The following is a 23,084-nucleotide window of genomic DNA, read 5'->3' as shown; positions in this document are numbered from 1 at the left end:
CACTGTATCCACCTGTAACCTACAACTATTACACTGTATCCACCTGTAACCTACAACTATTACACTGTATCCACCTGTAACCTACAACTATTACACTGTATCAACCTGTAACCTCCAACTATTACACTGTATCCACCTGTAACCTCCAACTACAACTATTACACTGTATCCACCTGTAACCTCCAACTACAACTATTACCCTGTATCCACCTGTAACCTACAACTATTACACTGTATCCACCTGTAACCTACAACTATTACATTATATCCACCTGTCCCTTGATCGCAGTGGTGATGCATTGGTCCCTGGTGTCCTGTCAGGAGTATAGGTAAATGGTGCTTAGAGGTAACACTCACACCTAGGCCCTGTTGCCTCAGGGTGCCCGACGGCCCCACTGCCACATAAGTACATCAGTATTATAAATGGCACATGGTATGGGGTGGGGGGCTGTTAAAGATTTTGCATTGGGGCCCAGAAGATTCAAGTAAGAAATCTTTCCAGTGGCTTGGCATTCCAGTCCCTGGTGGCGAGTGTTTTGTGTATCCGTTCCAGTTTTCCAGTGGTTTGATGCAGCAGTCCCTGCTGACCAGTGATCAAGTGTCTCAGTCCCTGCTGACCAGTGATCAAGTGTCCAGTGCTTTAGTGCCCCAGTCCCTGGTGTTCAATGGTCTGGTTTCCCACCTCCTGCTGTGCAATGATTCAATCTCCCATACGCTTTCATCTAGTGGTGTGGTGCATTAATGCTTGAAGTCCAGTGTTTTGGTGCCCCTGTCCCTTTTTGTCTAGTGGTATGGTACATAAGTCTATGAAGTCCATTACTTTAGTGTCACAGTCCCTGGTTTCCAAAGGGTTTGTTTTTTGCCAGTCTGAAGTATCCAGTGATTAAGTATACTAGTCCCTGATGTCCAGTGGTTTGGTGTCCCAGTTGTAAGTGTACCAGTCCCTGATGTCCAGTGGTTTGGTGTCCCAGTTGTAAGTGTACCAGTCCCTGATGTCCAGTGGTTTGGTGTCCCAGTTGTAAGTGTACCAGTCCCTGATGTCCAGTGGTTTGGTGTCCCAGTTGTAAGTGTACCAGTCCCTGATGTCCAGTGGTTTGGTGTCCCAGTTGTAAGTGTACCAGTCCCTGATGTCCAGTGGTTTGGTGTCCCAGTTGTAAGTGTACCAGTCCCTGATGTCCAGTGGTTTGGTGTCCCAGTTGTAAGTGTACCAGTCCCTGATGTCCAGTGGTTTGGTGTCCCAGTTGTAAGTGTACCAGTCCCTGATGTCCAGTGGTTTGGTGTCCCAGTCGTAAGTGTACCAGTCCCTGATGTCCAGTAGTTTGGTGTCCCAGTTGTAAGTGTACCAGTCGCTGATGTCCAGTGGTTTGGTGTCCCACTTGTAAGTGTACCAGTACCTGATGTCCAGTGGTTTGCTGTCCCAGTTGTAAGTGTACCAGTCCCTGATGTCCAGTGGTTTGCTATCTCAGTTGTAAGTGTACCAGTCCCTGATGTCCAGTAGTTTGGTGTCCCAGTTGTAAGTGTACCAGTCCCTGATGTCCAGTGGTTTGGTGTCCCAGTTGTAAGTGTACCAGTCCCTGGTGTCCTGTTTAGTGCCGCAGTATCTATCACACGGGGCCTGGGTATTTATCAGCACAGTATTTGACGCTCAGTGCCGTGGAGACCTTCAGACTTTTGATATTTCATTTCCATTCTGTAATGTGGAACCTAATGCAGCAAGTACTCGCCCGGCTACTACAGATATCACAGACGCGCTGTGACACTTGATCCTATAATAATGGTGTTCTGGACTACAGATAATATCCCCATCTTAGGACCTCTCGGGACGGTGGCTGCAGATGTAGTCTCTTTATAAGGTGCAGGACTTGCGGCTCTCATCGTATGTTGGAAGCTGTCGTTTTGTAGATGATGGAGACCCCTGATATAGAACATTGGTAGTCGTTCACACTGTGGACACTTTCTCACCATTCAGACTAGTGGTGTAGGACAATGCGCTAGTTCTGGGGTAACTTCTTCGCTTCGCCTATTCTTTCAGCTCATGCGGTGTGAACAATTCCTGCCCTGTCCGGGAAGATTGAATCGAGCCCCCAGGAGACGCTTCATCGCCTTCACATTCAGCTCACCAGCCTCATCCCATTCCCAGGTGACCCCAGTACATCCCGCGCATCAGACCGCTCGCCCGCCTCATCTGTGGTTTCTCCATTGTATGTACAGTGTGGATACTTGGGGTGTGTATGGTCCTACTTATAGGGACAAAGTCCCCAGAGGGTAAAATAACATAAAACCCCTCCTTATATTGTGCATGGTGGTTGTACTGTGTATTGTGTGAGGTTGTACTGTGTATTGTGTGAGGTTGTACTGTGTGTTATTGTACTGTGTATTGTGTGAGGTTGTACTGTGTATTGTGTGAGGTTGTACTGTGTATTGTGTGAGGTTGTACTGTGTATTGTGTGAGGTTGTACTGTGTATTGTGAGTGGTTGTAATGTGTGAGGTTGTACTATATATTGTGAGTGGTTGTACTGTGTATTGTGAGTGGTTGTACTGTGTATTGTGTGTGGTTGTACTGTGTGTTGTACTGTGTACTGTGTGTTGTACTGTGTATTGTGAGTGGTTGTACTGTGTATTGTGAGTGGTTGTACTGTGTATTGTGAGTGGTTCTACTGTGTATTGTGTGAGGTTGTACTGTGTATTGTGTGAGGTTGTACTGTGTGTTGTACTGTGTATTGTGTGTGGTTGTACTGTGTGTTGTACTGTGTATTGTGTGTGTTGTACTGTGTATTGTGTTTGTTGTACTGTGTATTGTGTGTGTGGTTGTACTGTGTATTGTGTGTGGTTGTACTGTGTATTGTGTGAGATTGTATTGCGTGTGGTTGTACTGTGTATTGTGTGAGGTTGTATTGCGAGTGGTTGTACTGTGTACTTTGTGTGGTTGTACTTTGTATTGTGTGTGGTTGTACTGTGTATTGTGTGAGGTTGTACTGTGTATTGTGTGAGGTTGTACTGTGTATTGTGTGTTGTTGTACTGTGTGGTGTGTGTGAGGTTGTACTGTGTACTGTGTGTGGTTGTACTGTGTATTGGTTGTGGTTGTACTGTGTATTGTGTGTGGTTGCGTGTGGTTGTACTGTGTGAGGTTGTACTGTGTATTGTGTGTGGTTGTACTGTGTACTTTGTGTGGTTGTATTGTGTGAGGTTGTACTGTGTATTGTGTGAGGTTGTACTGTGTATTGTGTGTGGTTGTACTGTGTGTTGTGTGTGGTTGTACTGTGTATTGTGTGTGGTTGTATTGTGTGTGGTTGAACTGTGTGTGGTTGTATTGTGTGAGGTTGTACTGTGTGTTGTGAGTGGTTGTACTGTGTGTTGTGAGTGGTTGTACTGTGTGTTGTGTGTGGTTGTACTGTGTATTGTGTGTGGTTGTACTGTGTATTGTGTGTGGTTGTACTGTGTATTGTGTGTGGTTGTACTGTGTATTGTGTGTGGTTGTACTGTGTATTGTGTGTGGTTGTACTGTGTACTTTGTGTGGTTGTACTGTGTATTGTGTGTGGTTGTACTGTGTACTTTGTGTGGTTGTACTGTGTGTGGTTGTACTGTGTATTGTGAGTGGTTGTACTGTGTACTGTGTGAGGTTGTACTGTGTATTGTGTGAGGTTGTACTGTGTATTGTACTGTGTATTGTGAGTGGTTGTACTGTGTATTGTGTGTGGTTGTACTGTGTTGTACTGTGTATTGTATGTGGTTGTACTGTGTACTTTGTGAGGTTGTACTGTGTATTGTGTGAGGTTGTACTGTGTATTGTGTGAGGTTGTATTGTGTGAGGTTGTACTGTGTATTGTGTGAGGTTGTACTGTGTATTGTGTGAGGTTGTACTGTGTATTGTGTGAGGTTGTACTGTGTGTTGTGTGAGGTTGTACTGTGTGTTGTGTGTGGTTGTACTGTGTATTGTGTGAGGTTGTACTGTGTATTGTGTGAGGTTGTACTGTGTATTGTGTGAGGTTGTACTGTGTATTGTGTGAGGTTGTGTGAGGTTGTACTGTGTATTGTGTGTGGTTGTACTGTGTATTGTGTGAGGTTGTACTGTGTATTGTGTGTGTGGTTGTAATGTGTACTGTGTATTGTGCGAGGTTGTACTGTGTGTTGTACTGTGTAGTGTGTGTGTGTGTGTGTGTGTGTGTGTGTGTTTGTACTGTGTATTGTGGTTGTGTTGTGTGTGAGTGACACTTTACCACGCCTTGCTTGTTGCTGATGTAGAATAGAAGAAGTTGTGGTGAGTTTCTGTTTTTCGTGATATTCGCCGCTTGTCTCTCGTTCTTTTTCGGTCACGTTCGTCCGCTGTTCCCCCATGTCTGTACTGAGCATTTTTTGTCCAATGAACGAACACCTGGGGGGGGGGGGGTACAGGTCTCGCTACCACCCCATGTAGATGACTGAGCTCAGTGGTGGTCCTCACCTACAGCAGTCCATAGTGGGGATGACTCTCCGATCCCCTGCCCCCAATATTATCAGCTGAGCCCCTCACATTTAGTGACATCAGTGCATCAGATGTGATGACATCACTAGTCGATGTGTCACTGCCAGGTGCACTCTAGCCCACCCCTGATGCCCATGACTGGGTTATTATAGGACTCTGTATGGGGGGGGGGCATAACGTATCCCATAATCCCATCTACCGTGTCCATACCATAGTAGAAACTATGGGAGCCGCAGAATAGAGATCTGGTGCAACATCGGACAAGATGGTGACCTCATTAGTGGAGGGTCCCATAGAGGGGGCGCAGTGGGTATTACAGCCTGGCATGTCCGTGTGGATGGATGACTGCTCCTCCAGACCTTCCCCATCCAGATTACAGCATAGCTCCACTGCTGCAGAATATCCACTTAGCATCAGACTACAGACTGCCACTAATTAAGTAATAGCAACTGCTGTGAAGGTGCCATTACTGAAAACTGATTAGTCAATAATAGGAGGTTTTTGCAAATACCCTCACTTTTTATATTATATAAGTGAGTGTTGGAACCAAAATGGTGTATACCACCAATGTTATGTAAATATGTATTGAGGAAAGGAAAAGTGGGACAAGAGTATTGGTTCCTTTAAAGAAATGTGAAAAATAAGAAAACTTTATTTAAAGATTTTAAAATGTTTATTTTTTTTTCCAATGTGGGTCTATTATATTGTGGTGTAGATGACCCCTAACAAACACCTTTGGGCAAAATTAGCCTAAGTATTTATTATCTATCATATGTTACTGTAATACACTATTATAATCAGACTTGCTTTTAGTATATTCCTCTATAACCAGCTTAATTATTGCTCTATTGTGAGCCAAGTCTATTATGTCAGAGTTAAGTAACCATAGGGCAGTAGTTTTTGTTCCCAGTGTGCTGTATTAACATATTCTCCTTGTATCAAAACTATGCTGTATTTATATACATTGAGTGTATCAATTGTGTGCTGTATTTACATGCACTGATTGTATCAATGCTGGCTGTGAGTAGATGTCTTGACGTCCTCACCTTGTGACAGATGACGGGTAAAAGCACAATAGATATATTACTGGGAAATTTCAATTCACCGTTGGTTATACTTAATGTGGTGTGCCAGTTAATCAGTCTGGCAATCCAGATCGAGATGATATATGTCAATCACCAGCGCTATAATTTTTGCCAGTGGTGAGGTGCACTATATGAAGTGCGCGTATGGTTGGATGCTGATAGTGGGTTAGACATCAATTAAGTGTCATGTGCATCGCTAACCATCGCTAACACCTGCTTCTAGGACAGACAGTATTACAACAATTATAGTATGATGCCCTGCGTTGCTACGCCTAGAGTTTGAGGACACTATGTCAGCATCTAGAACGTTAGCACCGCTAAATTCGGAAGCCGGAATGCCGGCGAAACGCGCGTCGGGTGTCTAAACCATACGAAAGTACGATACCAATGTATGAGGTCTAGCATCTATCAATAATCTGGAATACAATCCAGTGGTCAATCTAACTTTGAGCCTAGCTACCTTTTCCTGCCCGTCCTAGCTGGGAGATCGATTAAATTTTGGCGAACGCTGCCGAGTTAACCCACTGACAGCGTCCGCACAGTTCTCACAGCGGCATATAGAGAGAGCTCAGCCCGCAATCTCGCCGAACGCTGACAGATGGAAATACTGCTAGCGTCCACTGTATCATCGTAACAGCACATAGAGATTGCTCAGCTCAAATACTTTACACAATCCTGCCCTACGTCTTCCGAATTTAGCGGTGCTAACGTTCTAGATGCTGACATAGTGTCCTCAAACTCTAGGCGTAGCAACGCAGGGCATCATACTATAATTGTTGTAATACTGTCTGTCCTAGAAGCAGGTGTTAGCGATGGTTAGCGATGCACATGACACTTAATTGATGCCTAACCCACTATCAGCATCCAACCATACGCGCACTTCATATAGTGCACCTCACCACTGGCAAAAATTATAGCGCTGGTGATTGACATATATCATCTCGATCTGGATTGCCAGACTGATTAACTGGCACACCACATTAAGTATAACCAACGGTGAATTGAAATTTCCCAGTAATATATCTATTGTGCTTTTACCCGTCATCTGTCACAAGGTGAGGACGTCAAGACATCTACTCACAGCCAGCATTGATACAATCAGTGCATGTAAATACAGCACACAATTGATACACTCAATGTATATAAATACAGCATAGTTTTGATACAAGGAGAATATGTTAATACAGCACACTGGGAACAAAAACTACTGCCCTATGGTTACTTAACTCTGACATAATAGACTTGGCTCACAATAGAGCAATAATTAAGCTGGTTATAGAGGAATATACTAAAAGCAAGTCTGATTATAATAGTGTATTACAGTAACATATGATAGATAATAAATACTTAGGCTAATTTTGCCCAAAGGTGTTTGTTAGGGGTCATCTACACCACAATATAATAGACCCACATTGGAAAAATTTTTAAACATTTAAAAATCTTTCAATAAAGTTTTCTTATTTTTCACATTTCTTTAAAGGAACCAATACTCTTGTCCCACTTTTCCTTTCCTCAATACATATTTTAAAAACTGATTAGGGAACAGGTGGGGATTCTATAATGAGGTGCTGGGATCTCCGTACATACTCTGCTATGGGTTCTGGATATAGAGGACCCCCAGGGCGACCCCCTCCCCTTTACCATAGGTGCTGTGATCCTGGGTATGGATCCCCCTTTGTGCCTGGCTTGGAGGGTCTAGTTGTGTGGTCCAGCTCCAGGAGAGGGCCAGATCTTTATTATGGGCCCCTACCGCTGCAGACTATACATGTATATACCCTGTGGTGTTTGCAGGAAGTCGTGACATAAGGGCCCGGAGCGCGGCTTTTGTTTTCTGTTTTCCTTCTTGACATGAAGAAAACCACAGAAGTAGCAGCTACTCTCACAATGAGAACAAAGAGTTCCGTTACACGCCCGCCGCCGCGCTTCCTGTTCTCTCGTATGACTGAGGTGTGTGCTATGAGAAGAGATGTCTGTACCTGGGTGCAGGGGGTTCTTCATTTCTGTGGCCCCCATATACTTGATAGGGACCCAGGTCTGCTGACTGTATTGTGTCAACATAGTAACCGTCAGAAGGGTTAAAACTGACAAAAGTTCATGTAGTGCCACCATCATGATCATATTTCTCTCCTCCTGGTTGAGGGACTCGTGCATTATACGGATGGTCAGGACTATGTGGTTACTAGCAGAGAAGATAAACTCCTCAGTCCACTAGAAGGTCCCTATCCTTGGAGCTAGGACTCCCTACCAAAGTGAAAATGTGGCCTCCATCCCGGGGCGCACCATTAATCACGACTTCCCCTTGGATCAGAAGAACAATCACATTTCTCCCTATTCACAACAACTCCCCGAGTGCCTGTGACCTGTAGCAATGATGAGGCTCCCCCTCTTTTTCAGCCCCTTGTGTCTATCTGTGTTGAGTGCACTGGTGAAGGCATCTCAGAGGCTTCCAGTCAGTGGAGCCATTATTCTTGTAATGTATATGGCTACCAGGGGAGAGCAGCCTTCAACCAACCTTGAGTATTTGCTCTAATTTGACTTTCACAATTTACAGTTTTGCATTACTCCACATCCCCCCCACCCCATCAGTGATAAGCATTACCTTCAGTGTCTGGCAGATTCTCATTGTCCCATCTCCATAGGCTCACTTGACTTTTTGGAAGTATTTCCAAGTTAATAGCCTGGAAAATTCCTACAGGGGCCTTATTGGGAGGATCTGTATCGGTAGCTGTAGGACATCTTATGTATCTCCATTTTAAGGGGTCAATCTATTGACAGGCTCCATGTGACATTTGCCCTGGAAGATATTGATATTTCACTCAGCAACTTTTTACTTTTGTCATAAAATCTTGGGTCGGAGATGGTCATCTCTTAGCACATAACATGGAGAAAGCTGAAGTTGTCTCTTATTCACTTGTAGGTGTGAGAACCAGCACACGGGGTGTTCACTATATACTTCCTGGCTCTACACTGTATACACTAATTCTCCAGCACACACGTCTTTATAGTATCACAAGTAACGTGAGTTATCCCAGAATTAATTACTAGGTTGGGATCTCCAACATAGACCAAAGCAGAACGAGTTACTGGAAGGATCTCCAACATAGACCAAAGCGGAACGAGATACTGGTAGGATCTCCAACATAGACCAAAGCAGAACGAGTTACTGGTAGGATCTCCAACATAGACAAAGCAGAACGAGTTACTGTAAGGATCTCCAACATAGACCACACCAGAACGAGTTACTGAAAGGATCTCCAACATAGACCAAAGCAGAACGAGTTACAGGTAGAATCTCCAACATAGACCAAAGCAGAATGAGTCACTGGTAGGATCTCCAACATAGACCAAAGCAGAACGAGTTACTGGTAGGATCTCCAACATAGACCAAAGCAGAATGAGTCACTGGTAGGATCTTCAACATAGATCAAAGCAGAACGAGTTACTTGAAAGATCTTCAACATAGACCAAAGCAGAACGAGTTACTGGAAGGATCTCCAACATAGACCAAACCAGAACGAGTTACTGAAAGGATCTCCAACATAAACCAAAGCAGAACGAGTTAAAGGTAGGATCTCCAACATAGACCAAAGCGGAACGAGTAACTGGAAGAATCTCCAACATAGACCAAAACAGAACGAGTTACTGGAAGGATCTCCAACATAGACCAAAACAGAACGAGTCACTGGTAGGATCTCCAACATAGACCAAAGCAGAACGAGTCACTGGTAGGATCTCCAACATAGACCAAACCAGAACGAGTTACTGAAAGGATCTCCAACATAGACCAAAGCAGAACGAGTTACTGGTAGGATCTCCAACATAGACCAAAGCAGAATGAGTCACTGGTAGGATCTTCAACATAGATCAAAGCAGAACGAGTTACTTGAAAGATCTTCAACATAGACCAAAGCAGAACGAGTTACTGGAAGGATCTCCAACATAGACCAAACCAGAACGAGTTACTGAAAGGATCTCCAACATAAACCAAAGCAGAACGAGTTACTGGTAGGATCTCCAACATAAACCAAAGCAGAACGAGTTACTGGTAGGTTCTCCAACAGAGACCAAAGCAGAACGAGTTACTGGAAGGATCTCCAACATAGTCCAAAGCAGAATGAGTTACTGGAAGGATCTCCAACATAGACGAAAGCAGAACGAGTTACAGGTAGAATCTCCAACATAGACCAAAGCAGAACGAGTTACTGGAAGAATCTCCAACATAGACCAAAACAGAACGAGTTACTGGAAGGATCTCCAACATAGACCAAAACAGAACGAGTTACTGGAAGAATCTCCAACATAGACCAAAGCAGAACTAGTTACTGGTAGGATCTCCAACATAGACCAAAGCAGAGCGAGTTACAGGTAGAATCTCAAACATAGACCAAAGCAGAACGGGTTACTGGAAGAATCTCCAACATAGACCAAAACAGAACGAGTTACTGGAAGGATCTCCAACATAGACCAAAGCAGAACGAGTTACTGGAAGAATCTCCAACATAGACCAAAACAGAACGAGTTACTGGAAGGATCTCCAACATAGACCAAAGCAGAATGAGTTACTGGAAGAATCTCCAACATAGACCAAAACGGAACGAGTTACTGGAAGGATCTCCAACATAGACCAAAGCAGAATGAGTTACTGGAAGAATCTCCAACATAGACCAAAGCAGAACGGGTTACTGGAAGAATCTCCAACATAGACCAAAACCGAACGAGTTACTGGAAGGATCTCCAACATAGACCAAAGCAGAATGAGTTACTGGAAGAATCTCCAACATAGACCAAAGCAGAACTAGTTACTGGTAGGATCTCCAACATAGACCAAAGCAGAACGAGTTACAGGTAGAATCTGCAACATAGACCAAAGCAGAACGAGTTACTGGTAGGATCTCCAACATAGACCAAAGCAGAACGAGCTACAGGTAGAATCTCCAACATAGACCAAAGCAGAACGAGTTACTGGAAGGATCTCCAACATAGATCAAAGCAGAACAAGTTACTGGTAGGATCTCCAACATAGACCAAAGCAGAACAAGTCACTGGTAGGATCTCCAACATAGATCAAAGCAGAACAAGTCACTGGTAGGATCTCCAACATAGACCAAAGCAGAACGAGTCACTGGTAGGATCTCCAACATAGACCAAAACAGAACGAGTTACTTGAAAGATCTTCAACATAGACCAAAACAGAACGAGTTACTGGAAGGATCTCCAACATAGACCAAAACAGAGCGAGTTACAGGTAGAATCTCCAACATAGACCAAAGCAGAACGAGTTACAGGTAGAATCTCCAACACAGACCAAAGCAGAACGAGTTAAAGGTAGGATCTCCAACATAGACCAAAGCAGAACGAGTTACTGGTAGGATCTCCAACATAGACCAAAGCAGAACGAGTCACTGGTAGGATCTCCAACATAGATCAAAGCAGAACGAGTTACTGGAAGGATCTCCAACATAGACCAAAGCAGAACGAGTTACTGGAAGGATCTCCAACAAAGACCAAAGCAGAACGAGTTACTGGAAGGATCTCCAACATAAACCAAAGCAGAACTAGTTACTGGTAGGATCTCCAACATAGACCAAAGCAGAACGAGTTACAGGTAGAATCTCCAACATAGACCAAAGCAGAACGGGTTACTGGTAGGATCTCCAACATAGATCAAAGCAGAACGAGTTACTTGAAAGATCTTCAACATAGACCAAAGCAGAACGAGTTACTGGTAGGATCTCCAACATAGACCAAAGCAGAACGAGTCACTGGAAGGATCTCCAACATAGACCAAAGCAGAACGAGTAACTGGAAGGATCTCCAACATAGACCAAAGCAGAACGAGTTACTAAAAAGTATCCCCAACCTAGACCAAACAGAACGAGTTACTGGTAGGATCTCCAACATAGATCAAAGCAGAACGAGTTACTGGAAGGATCTCCAACATAGACCAAAGCAGAACGAGTTACAGGTAGGATCTCCAACATAGACCAAAGCAGAACGAGTTACTGGAAGGATCTCCAACATAGATCAAAGCAGAACGAGTCACTGGTAGGATCTCCAACATAGATCAAAGCAGAACGAGTTACTTGAAAGATCTTCAACATAGACCAAAGCAGAACGGGTTAAAGGTAGAATCTCCAACATAGACCAAAGCAGAACGGGTTACTGGTAGGATCTCCAACATAGATCAAAGCAGAACGAGTTACTTGAAAGATCTTCAACATAGACCAAAGCAGAACGAGTCACTGGTAGGATCTCCAACATAGACCAAAGCAGAACGAGTTACTGGAAGGATCTCCAACATAGACCAAAGCAGAACGAGTTACTGGAAGGATCTCCAACATAGACCAAAGCAGAACGAGTCACTGGAAGGATCTTCAACATAGACCAAAGCAGAACGAGTAACTAGTAGGATCTCCAACATAGACCAAAGCAGAACGAGTAACTGGAAGGATCTCCAACATAGACCAAAGCAGAACGAGTTACTAAAAAGGATCCCCAACCTAGACCAAAGCAGAACGAGTTACTGGTAGGATCTCCAACATAGACCAAAGCAGAACGAGTTACTGGTAGGATCTCCAACATAGACCAAAGCAGAACGAGTTACTGGAAGGATCTTCAACATAGACCAAAGCAGAACGAGTTACAGGTAGAATCTCCAACATAGATCAAAGCAGAACGAGTTACTTGAAAGATCTTCAACATAGACCAAAGCAGAACGAGTTACAGGTAGAATCTCCAACATAGACCAAAGCAGAACGAGTTACTGGAAGGATCTCCAACATAGATCAAAGCAGAACAAGTTACTGGTAGGATCTCCAACATAGACCAAAGCAGAACGAGTCACTGGTAGGATCCGCAACATAGATCAAAGCAGAACAAGTCACTGGTAGGATCTCCAACATAGACCAAAGCAGAACGAGTCACTGGTAGGATCTCCAACATAGACCAAAGCAGAACGAGTCACTGGTAGGATCTCCAACATAGACCAAAGCAGAACGAGTTACTGGAAGAATCTCCAACATAGATCAAAGCAGAACGAGTTACTGGAAGGAACTCCAACATAGACCAAAGCAGAACGAGTTACTGGAAGAATCTCCAACATAGACCAAAACAGAACGAGTTACTGGAAGGATCTCCAACATAGACCAAAGCAGAACGAGTTACAGGTAGAATCTCCAACATAGACCAAAGCAGAACGGGTTACTGGAAGGATCTCCAACATAGACCAAAGCAGAACGAGTTACTGGAAGGATCTCCAACATAGACCAAAGCAGAACGAGTTACTGGAAGAATCTCCAACATAGACCAAAGCAGAACGAGTTACAGGTAGAATCTCCAACATAGATCAAAGCAGAACAAGTCACTGGTAGGATCTCCAACATAGACCAAAGCAGAACGAGTCACTGGTAGGATCTCCAACATAGATCAAAGCAGAACGAGTTACTAGAAGGATCTCCAACATAGACCAAAACAGAACGAGTTACTGGAAGGATCTCCAACATAGACCAAAACAGAACGAGTTACTGGAAGGATCTCCAACATAGACCAAGGCAGAACTAGTTACTGGTAGGATCTCCAACATAGACCAAAGCAGAACGAGTCACTGGTAGGATCTCCAACATAGACCAAAGCAGAACGAGTCACTGGTAGGATCTCCAACATAGATCAAAGCAGAACGAGTTACTTGAAAGATCTTCAACATAGACCAAAGCAGAACAAGTTACTGGAAGGATCTCTAACATAGACCAAAGCAGAACGAGTCACTAGTAGGATCTCCAACATAGACCAAAGCAGAGCGAGTTACAGGTAGAATCTCCAACATAGACCAAAGCAGAACGAGTTACAGGTAGAATCTCCAACACAGACCAAAGCAGAACGAGTTACTGGAAGGATCTCCAACATAGACCAAAGCAGAACTAGTTACTGGTAGGATCTCCAACATAGACCAAAGCAGAATGAGTTACAGGTAGAATCTCCAACATAGACCAAAGCAGAACGAGTTACAGGTAGAATCTCCAACATAGACCAAAGCAGAACGGGTTACTGGAAGAATCTCCAACATAGACCAAAGCAGAACGGGTTACTGGAAGAATCTCCAACATAGACCAAAACAGAACGAGTTACTGGAAGGATCTCCAACATAGACCAAAGCAGAACGAGTTACTGGAAGAATCTCCAACATAGACCAAAACAGAACGAGTTACTGGAAGGATCTCCAACATAGACCAAAGCAGAACGAGTTACTGGAAGGATCTTTAACATAGACCAAAGCAGAACGTGTCACTAGTAGGATCTCCAACATAGACCAAAGCAGAACGAGTCACTGGTAGGATCTCCAACATAGATCAAAGCAGAACGAGTTACTGGAAGGATCTCCAACATAGACAAAAGCAGAACGAGTTACTGGAAGGATCTCCAACATAGACAAAAGCAGAACGAGTCACTGGAAGGATCTCCAACATAGACCAAAGCAGAACGAGTCACTGGAAGGATCTCCAACATAGACCAAAGCAGAACGAGTTAAAGGTAGGATCTCCAACATAGACCAAAGCAGAACGAGTTACTGGAAGGATCTCCAACATAGACCAAAGCAGAACGAGTTACTGGAAGGATCTCCAACATAGATCAAAGCAGAACGAGTCACTGGTAGGATCTCCAACATAGATCAAAGCAGAACGAGTTACTTGAAAGATCTTCAACATAAACCAAAGCAGAACGAGTTAAAGGTAGGATCTCCAACATAGACCAAAGCAGAACGAGTCACTAGTAGGATCTCCAACATAGACCAAAGCAGAACGAGTCACTGGTAGGATCTCCAACATAAACCAAAGCAGAACGAGTTAAAGGTAGGATCTCCAACATAGACCAAAGCAGAACGAGTTACTGGAAGGATCTCCAACATTTACTAAAGCAGAACGAGTTACTGGAAAGATCTCCAACATAGATCAAAGCAGAACGAGTTACTTGAAAGATCTTCAACATAGACCAAAGCAGAACGGGTTACTGGTAGGATCTCCAACATAAACCAAAGCAGAACGAGTTAAAGGTAGGATCTCCAACATAGACCAAAGCAGAACGAGTCACTGGAAGGATCTCCAACATAGACCAAAACAGAACGAGTTACTAGTAGGATCTCCAACATAGACCAAAGCTGAACGAGTTACTGGTAGGATCTCCAACATAGACCAAAGCAGAACGAGTTACTGGTAGGATCTCCAACATAGACCAAAACAGAACGAGTTACTAGTAGGATCTCCAACATAGATCAAAGCAGAACGAGTTACTGGAAGGATCTCCAACATAGACCAAAGCAGAACGAGTTACTGGAAGGATCTCCAACAAAGACCAAAGCAGAACGAGTTACTGGAAGGATCTCCAACATAGACCAAAGCAGAACTAGTTACTGGTAGGATCTCCAACATAGACCAAAGCAGAACGAGTTACAGGTAGAATCTCCAACATAGACCAAAGCAGAACGGGTTACTGGTAGGATCTCCAACATAGATCAAAGCAGAACGAGTTACTTGAAAGATCTTCAACATAGACCAAAGCAGAACGAGTTACTGGTAGGATCTCCAACATAAACCAAAGCAGAACGAGTTAAAGGTAGGATCTCCAACATAGACCAAAGCAGAACGAGTTACTGGAAGGATCTCCAACATAGACCAAAGCAGAACGAGTTACTGGAAGGATCTCCAACATAGACCAAAGCAGAACGAGTCACTGGAAGGATCTTCAACATAGACCAAAGCAGAACGAGTAACTAGTAGGATCTCCAACATAGACCAAAGCAGAACGAGTAACTGGAAGGATCTCCAACATAGACCAAAGCAGAACGAGTTACTAAAAAGGATCTCCAACATAGACCAAAGCCGAACGAGTTACAGGTAGAATCTCCAACATAGACCAAAACAGAACGAGTTACTGGAAGGATCTCCAACATAGACCAAAGCAGAACGAGTTACTGGAAGAATCTCCAAAATAGACCAAAACAGAACGAGTTACTGGAAGGATCTCCAACATAGACCAAAGCAGAACGAGTTACTTGAAAGATCTTCAACATAGACCAAAGCAGAACGAGTTACTGGTAGGATCTCCAACATAAACCAAAGCAGAACGAGTTAAAGGTAGGATCTCCAACATAGACCAAAGCAGAACGAGTTACTGGAAGGATCTCCAACATAGACAAAAGCAGAACGAGTCACTGGAAGGATCTCCAACATAGACCAAAGCAGAACGAGTAACTGGAAGGATCTCCAACATAGACCAAAGCAGAACGAGTTACTAAAAAGTATCCCCAACCTAGACCAAACAGAACGAGTTACTGGTAGGATCTCCAACATAGATCAAAGCAGAACGAGTTACTGGAAGGATCTCCAACATAGACCAAAGCAGAACGAGTTACAGGTAGGATCTCCAAAATAGACCAAAGCAGAACGAGTTACTGGAAGGATCTCCAACATAGATCAAAGCAGAACGAGTTACTGGAAGGATCTCCAACATAGATCAAAGCAGAACGAGTCACTGGTAGGATCTCCAACATAGATCAAAGCAGAACGAGTTACTTGAAAGATCTTCAACATAAACCAAAGCAGAACGAGTTAAAGGTAGGATCTCCAACATAGACCAAAGCAGAACGAGTCACTAGTAGGATCTCCAACATAGACCAAAGCAGAACGAGTCACTGGTAGGATCTCCAACATAAACCAAAGCAGAACGAGTTAAAGGTAGGATCTCCAACATAGACCAAAGCAGAACGAGTTACTGGAAGGATCTCCAACATTTACTAAAGCAGAACGAGTTACTGGAAAGATCTCCAACATAGATCAAAGCAGAACGAGTTACTTGAAAGATCTTCAGCATAGACCAAAGCAGAACGGGTTACTGGTAGGATCTCCAACATAAACCAAAGCAGAACGAGTCACTGGTAGGATCTCCAACATAGACCAAAGCAGAACGAGTCACTGGAAGGATCTCCAACATAGACCAAAACAGAACGAGTTACTAGTAGGATCTCCAACATAGACCAAAGCTGAACGAGTTACTGGTAGGATCTCCAACATAGACCAAAACAGAACGAGTCACTGGTAGGATCTCCAACATAGACCAAAGCAGAACGAGTCACTGGTAGGATCTCCAACATAGACCAAACCAGAACGAGTTACTGAAAGGATCTCCAACATAGACCAAAGCAGAACGAGTTACTGGTAGGATCTCCAACATAGACCAAAGCAGAATGAGTCACTGGTAGGATCTTCAACATAGATCAAAGCAGAACGAGTTACTTGAAAGATCTTCAACATAGACCAAAGCAGAACGAGTTACTGGAAGGATCTCCAACATAGACCAAACCAGAACGAGTTACTGAAAGGATCTCCAACATAAACCAAAGCAGAACGAGTTACTGGTAGGATCTCCAACATAAACCAAAGCAGAACGAGTTACTGGTAGGTTCTCCAACAGAGACCAAAGCAGAACGAGTTACTGGAAGGATCTCCAACATAGTCCAAAGCAGAATGAGTTACTGGAAGGATCTCCAACATAGACGAAAGCAGAACGAGTTACAGGTAGAATCTCCAACATAGACCAAAGCAGAACGAGTTACTGGAAGAATCTCCAACATAGACCAAAACAGAACGAGTTACTGGAAGGATCTCCAACATAGACCAAAACAGAACGAGTTACTGGAAGAATCTCCAACATAGACCAAAGCAGAACTAGTTACTGGTAGGATCTCCAACATAGACCAAAGCAGAGCGAGTTACAGGTAGAATCTCAAACATAGACCAAAGCAGAACGGGTTACTGGAAGAATCTCCAACATAGACCAAAACAGAACGAGTTACTGGAAGGATCTCCAACATAGACCAAAGCAGAACGAGTTACTGGAAGAATCTCCAACATAGACCAAAACAGAACGAGTTACTGGAAGGATCTCCAACATAGACCAAAGCAGAATGAGTTACTGGAAGAATCTCCAACATAGACCAAAACGGAACGAGTTACTGGAAGGATCTCCAACATAGACCAAAGCAGAATGAGTTACTGGAAGAATCTCCAACATAGACCAAAGCAGAACGGGTTACTGGAAGAATCTCCAACATAGACCAAAACCGAACGAGTTACTGGAAGGATCTCCAACATAGACCAAAGCAGAATGAGTTACTGGAAGAATCTCCAACATAGACCAAAGCAGAACTAGTTACTGGTAGGATCTCCAACATAGACCAAAGCAGAACGAGTTACAGGTAGAATCTGCAACATAGACCAAAGCAGAACGAGTTACTGGTAGGATCTCCAACATAGACCAAAGCAGAACGAGCTACAGGTAGAATCTCCAACATAGACCAAAGCAGAACGAGTTACTGGAAGGATCTCCAACATAGATCAAAGCAGAACAAGTTACTGGTAGGATCTCCAACATAGACCAAAGCAGAACAAGTCACTGGTAGGATCTCCAACATAGATCAAAGCAGAACAAGTCACTGGTAGGATCTCCAACATAGACCAAAGCAGAACGAGTCACTGGTAGGATCTCCAACATAGACCAAAACAGAACGAGTTACTTGAAAGATCTTCAACATAGACCAAAACAGAACGAGTTACTGGAAGGATCTCCAACATAGACCAAAACAGAGCGAGTTACAGGTAGAATCTCCAACATAGACCAAAGCAGAACGAGTTACAGGTAGAATCTCCAACACAGACCAAAGCAGAACGAGTTAAAGGTAGGATCTCCAACATAGACCAAAGCAGAACGAGTTACTGGTAGGATCTCCAACATAGACCAAAGCAGAACGAGTCACTGGTAGGATCTCCAACATAGATCAAAGCAGAACGAGTTACTGGAAGGATCTCCAACATAGACCAAAGCAGAACGAGTTACTGGAAGGATCTCCAACAAAGACCAAAGCAGAACGAGTTACTGGAAGGATCTCCAACATAAACCAAAGCAGAACTAGTTACTGGTAGGATCTCCAACATAGACCAAAGCAGAACGAGTTACAGGTAGAATCTCCAACATAGACCAAAGCAGAACGGGTTACTGGTAGGATCTCCAACATAGATCAAAGCAGAACGAGTTACTTGAAAGATCTTCAACATAGACCAAAGCAGAACGAGTTACTGGTAGGATCTCCAACATAGACCAAAGCAGAACGAGTCACTGGAAGGATCTCCAACATAGACCAAAGCAGAACGAGTAACTGGAAGGATCTCCAACATAGACCAAAGCAGAACGAGTTACTAAAAAGTATCCCCAACCTAGACCAAACAGAACGAGTTACTGGTAGGATCTCCAACATAGATCAAAGCAGAACGAGTTACTGGAAGGATCTCCAACATAGACCAAAGCAGAACGAGTTACAGGTAGGATCTCCAACATAGACCAAAGCAGAACGAGTTACTGGAAGGATCTCCAACATAGATCAAAGCAGAACGAGTCACTGGTAGGATCTCCAACATAGATCAAAGCAGAACGAGTTACTTGAAAGATCTTCAACATAGACCAAAGCAGAACGGGTTAAAGGTAGAATCTCCAACATAGACCAAAGCAGAACGGGTTACTGGTAGGATCTCCAACATAGATCAAAGCAGAACGAGTTACTTGAAAGATCTTCAACATAGACCAAAGCAGAACGAGTCACTGGTAGGATCTCCAACATAGACCAAAGCAGAACGAGTTACTGGAAGGATCTCCAACATAGACCAAAGCAGAACGAGTTACTGGAAGGATCTCCAACATAGACCAAAGCAGAACGAGTCACTGGAAGGATCTTCAACATAGACCAAAGCAGAACGAGTAACTAGTAGGATCTCCAACATAGACCAAAGCAGAACGAGTAACTGGAAGGATCTCCAACATAGACCAAAGCAGAACGAGTTACTAAAAAGGATCCCCAACCTAGACCAAAGCAGAACGAGTTACTGGTAGGATCTCCAACATAGACCAAAGCAGAACGAGTTACTGGTAGGATCTCCAACATAGACCAAAGCAGAACGAGTTACTGGAAGGATCTTCAACATAGACCAAAGCAGAACGAGTTACAGGTAGAATCTCCAACATAGATCAAAGCAGAACGAGTTACTTGAAAGATCTTCAACATAGACCAAAGCAGAACGAGTTACAGGTAGAATCTCCAACATAGACCAAAGCAGAACGAGTTACTGGAAGGATCTCCAACATAGATCAAAGCAGAACAAGTTACTGGTAGGATCTCCAACATAGACCAAAGCAGAACGAGTCACTGGTAGGATCCGCAACATAGATCAAAGCAGAACAAGTCACTGGTAGGATCTCCAACATAGACCAAAGCAGAACGAGTCACTGGTAGGATCTCCAACATAGACCAAAGCAGAACGAGTCACTGGTAGGATCTCCAACATAGACCAAAGCAGAACGAGTTACTGGAAGAATCTCCAACATAGATCAAAGCAGAACGAGTTACTGGAAGGAACTCCAACATAGACCAAAGCAGAACGAGTTACTGGAAGAATCTCCAACATAGACCAAAACAGAACGAGTTACTGGAAGGATCTCCAACATAGACCAAAGCAGAACGAGTTACAGGTAGAATCTCCAACATAGACCAAAGCAGAACGGGTTACTGGAAGGATCTCCAACATAGACCAAAGCAGAACGAGTTACTGGAAGGATCTCCAACATAGACCAAAGCAGAACGAGTTACTGGAAGAATCTCCAACATAGACCAAAGCAGAACGAGTTACAGGTAGAATCTCCAACATAGATCAAAGCAGAACAAGTCACTGGTAGGATCTCCAACATAGACCAAAGCAGAACGAGTCACTGGTAGGATCTCCAACATAGATCAAAGCAGAACGAGTTACTAGAAGGATCTCCAACATAGACCAAAACAGAACGAGTTACTGGAAGGATCTCCAACATAGACCAAAACAGAACGAGTTACTGGAAGGATCTCCAACATAGACCAAGGCAGAACTAGTTACTGGTAGGATCTCCAACATAGACCAAAGCAGAACGAGTTAAAGGTAGGATCTCCAACATAGACCAAAGCAGAACGAGTCACTGGTAGGATCTCCAACATAGACCAAAGCAGAACGAGTCACTGGTAGGATCTCCAACATAGATCAAAGCAGAACGAGTTACTTGAAAGATCTTCAACATAGACCAAAGCAGAACAAGTTACTGGAAGGATCTCTAACATAGACCAAAGCAGAACGAGTCACTAGTAGGATCTCCAACATAGACCAAAGCAGAGCGAGTTACAGGTAGAATCTCCAACATAGACCAAAGCAGAACGAGTTACAGGTAGAATCTCCAACACAGACCAAAGCAGAACGAGTTACTGGAAGGATCTCCAACATAGACCAAAGCAGAACTAGTTACTGGTAGGATCTCCAACATAGACCAAAGCAGAATGAGTTACAGGTAGAATCTCCAACATAGACCAAAGCAGAACGAGTTACAGGTAGAATCTCCAACATAGACCAAAGCAGAACGGGTTACTGGAAGAATCTCCAACATAGACCAAAGCAGAACGGGTTACTGGAAGAATCTCCAACATAGACCAAAACAGAACGAGTTACTGGAAGGATCTCCAACATAGACCAAAGCAGAACGAGTTACTGGAAGAATCTCCAACATAGACCAAAACAGAACGAGTTACTGGAAGGATCTCCAACATAGACCAAAGCAGAACGAGTTACTGGAAGGATCTTTAACATAGACCAAAGCAGAACGTGTCACTAGTAGGATCTCCAACATAGACCAAAGCAGAACGAGTCACTGGTAGGATCTCCAACATAGATCAAAGCAGAACGAGTTACTGGAAGGATCTCCAACATAGACAAAAGCAGAACGAGTTACTGGAAGGATCTCCAACATAGACAAAAGCAGAACGAGTCACTGGAAGGATCTCCAACATAGACCAAAGCAGAACGAGTCACTGGAAGGATCTCCAACATAGACCAAAGCAGAACGAGTTAAAGGTAGGATCTCCAACATAGACCAAAGCAGAACGAGTTACTGGAAGGATCTCCAACATAGACCAAAGCAGAACGAGTTACTGGAAGGATCTCCAACATAGATCAAAGCAGAACGAGTCACTGGTAGGATCTCCAACATAGATCAAAGCAGAACGAGTTACTTGAAAGATCTTCAACATAAACCAAAGCAGAACGAGTTAAAGGTAGGATCTCCAACATAGACCAAAGCAGAACGAGTCACTAGTAGGATCTCCAACATAGACCAAAGCAGAACGAGTCACTGGTAGGATCTCCAACATAAACCAAAGCAGAACGAGTTAAAGGTAGGATCTCCAACATAGACCAAAGCAGAACGAGTTACTGGAAGGATCTCCAACATTTACTAAAGCAGAACGAGTTACTGGAAAGATCTCCAACATAGATCAAAGCAGAACGAGTTACTTGAAAGATCTTCAACATAGACCAAAGCAGAACGGGTTACTGGTAGGATCTCCAACATAAACCAAAGCAGAACGAGTTAAAGGTAGGATCTCCAACATAGACCAAAGCAGAACGAGTCACTGGAAGGATCTCCAACATAGACCAAAACAGAACGAGTTACTAGTAGGATCTCCAACATAGACCAAAGCTGAACGAGTTACTGGTAGGATCTCCAACATAGACCAAAGCAGAACGAGTTACTGGTAGGATCTCCAACATAGACCAAAACAGAACGAGTTACTAGTAGGATCTCCAACATAGATCAAAGCAGAACGAGTTACTGGAAGGATCTCCAACATAGACCAAAGCAGAACGAGTTACTGGAAGGATCTCCAACAAAGACCAAAGCAGAACGAGTTACTGGAAGGATCTCCAACATAGACCAAAGCAGAACTAGTTACTGGTAGGATCTCCAACATAGACCAAAGCAGAACGAGTTACAGGTAGAATCTCCAACATAGACCAAAGCAGAACGGGTTACTGGTAGGATCTCCAACATAGATCAAAGCAGAACGAGTTACTTGAAAGATCTTCAACATAGACCAAAGCAGAACGAGTTACTGGTAGGATCTCCAACATAAACCAAAGCAGAACGAGTTAAAGGTAGGATCTCCAACATAGACCAAAGCAGAACGAGTTACTGGAAGGATCTCCAACATAGACCAAAGCAGAACGAGTTACTGGAAGGATCTCCAACATAGACCAAAGCAGAACGAGTCACTGGAAGGATCTTCAACATAGACCAAAGCAGAACGAGTAACTAGTAGGATCTCCAACATAGACCAAAGCAGAACGAGTAACTGGAAGGATCTCCAACATAGACCAAAGCAGAACGAGTTACTAAAAAGGATCTCCAACATAGACCAAAGCCGAACGAGTTACAGGTAGAATCTCCAACATAGACCAAAACAGAACGAGTTACTGGAAGGATCTCCAACATAGACCAAAGCAGAACGAGTTACTGGAAGAATCTCCAAAATAGACCAAAACAGAACGAGTTACTGGAAGGATCTCCAACATAGACCAAAGCAGAACGAGTTACTTGAAAGATCTTCAACATAGACCAAAGCAGAACGAGTTACTGGTAGG

This window comes from Rhinoderma darwinii, chromosome 2, assembly GCF_050947455.1.
Source record: "Rhinoderma darwinii isolate aRhiDar2 chromosome 2, aRhiDar2.hap1, whole genome shotgun sequence".
NCBI lineage: Eukaryota > Metazoa > Chordata > Amphibia > Anura > Rhinodermatidae > Rhinoderma > Rhinoderma darwinii.
Note: the sequence above shows the minus strand (reverse complement) of the source record.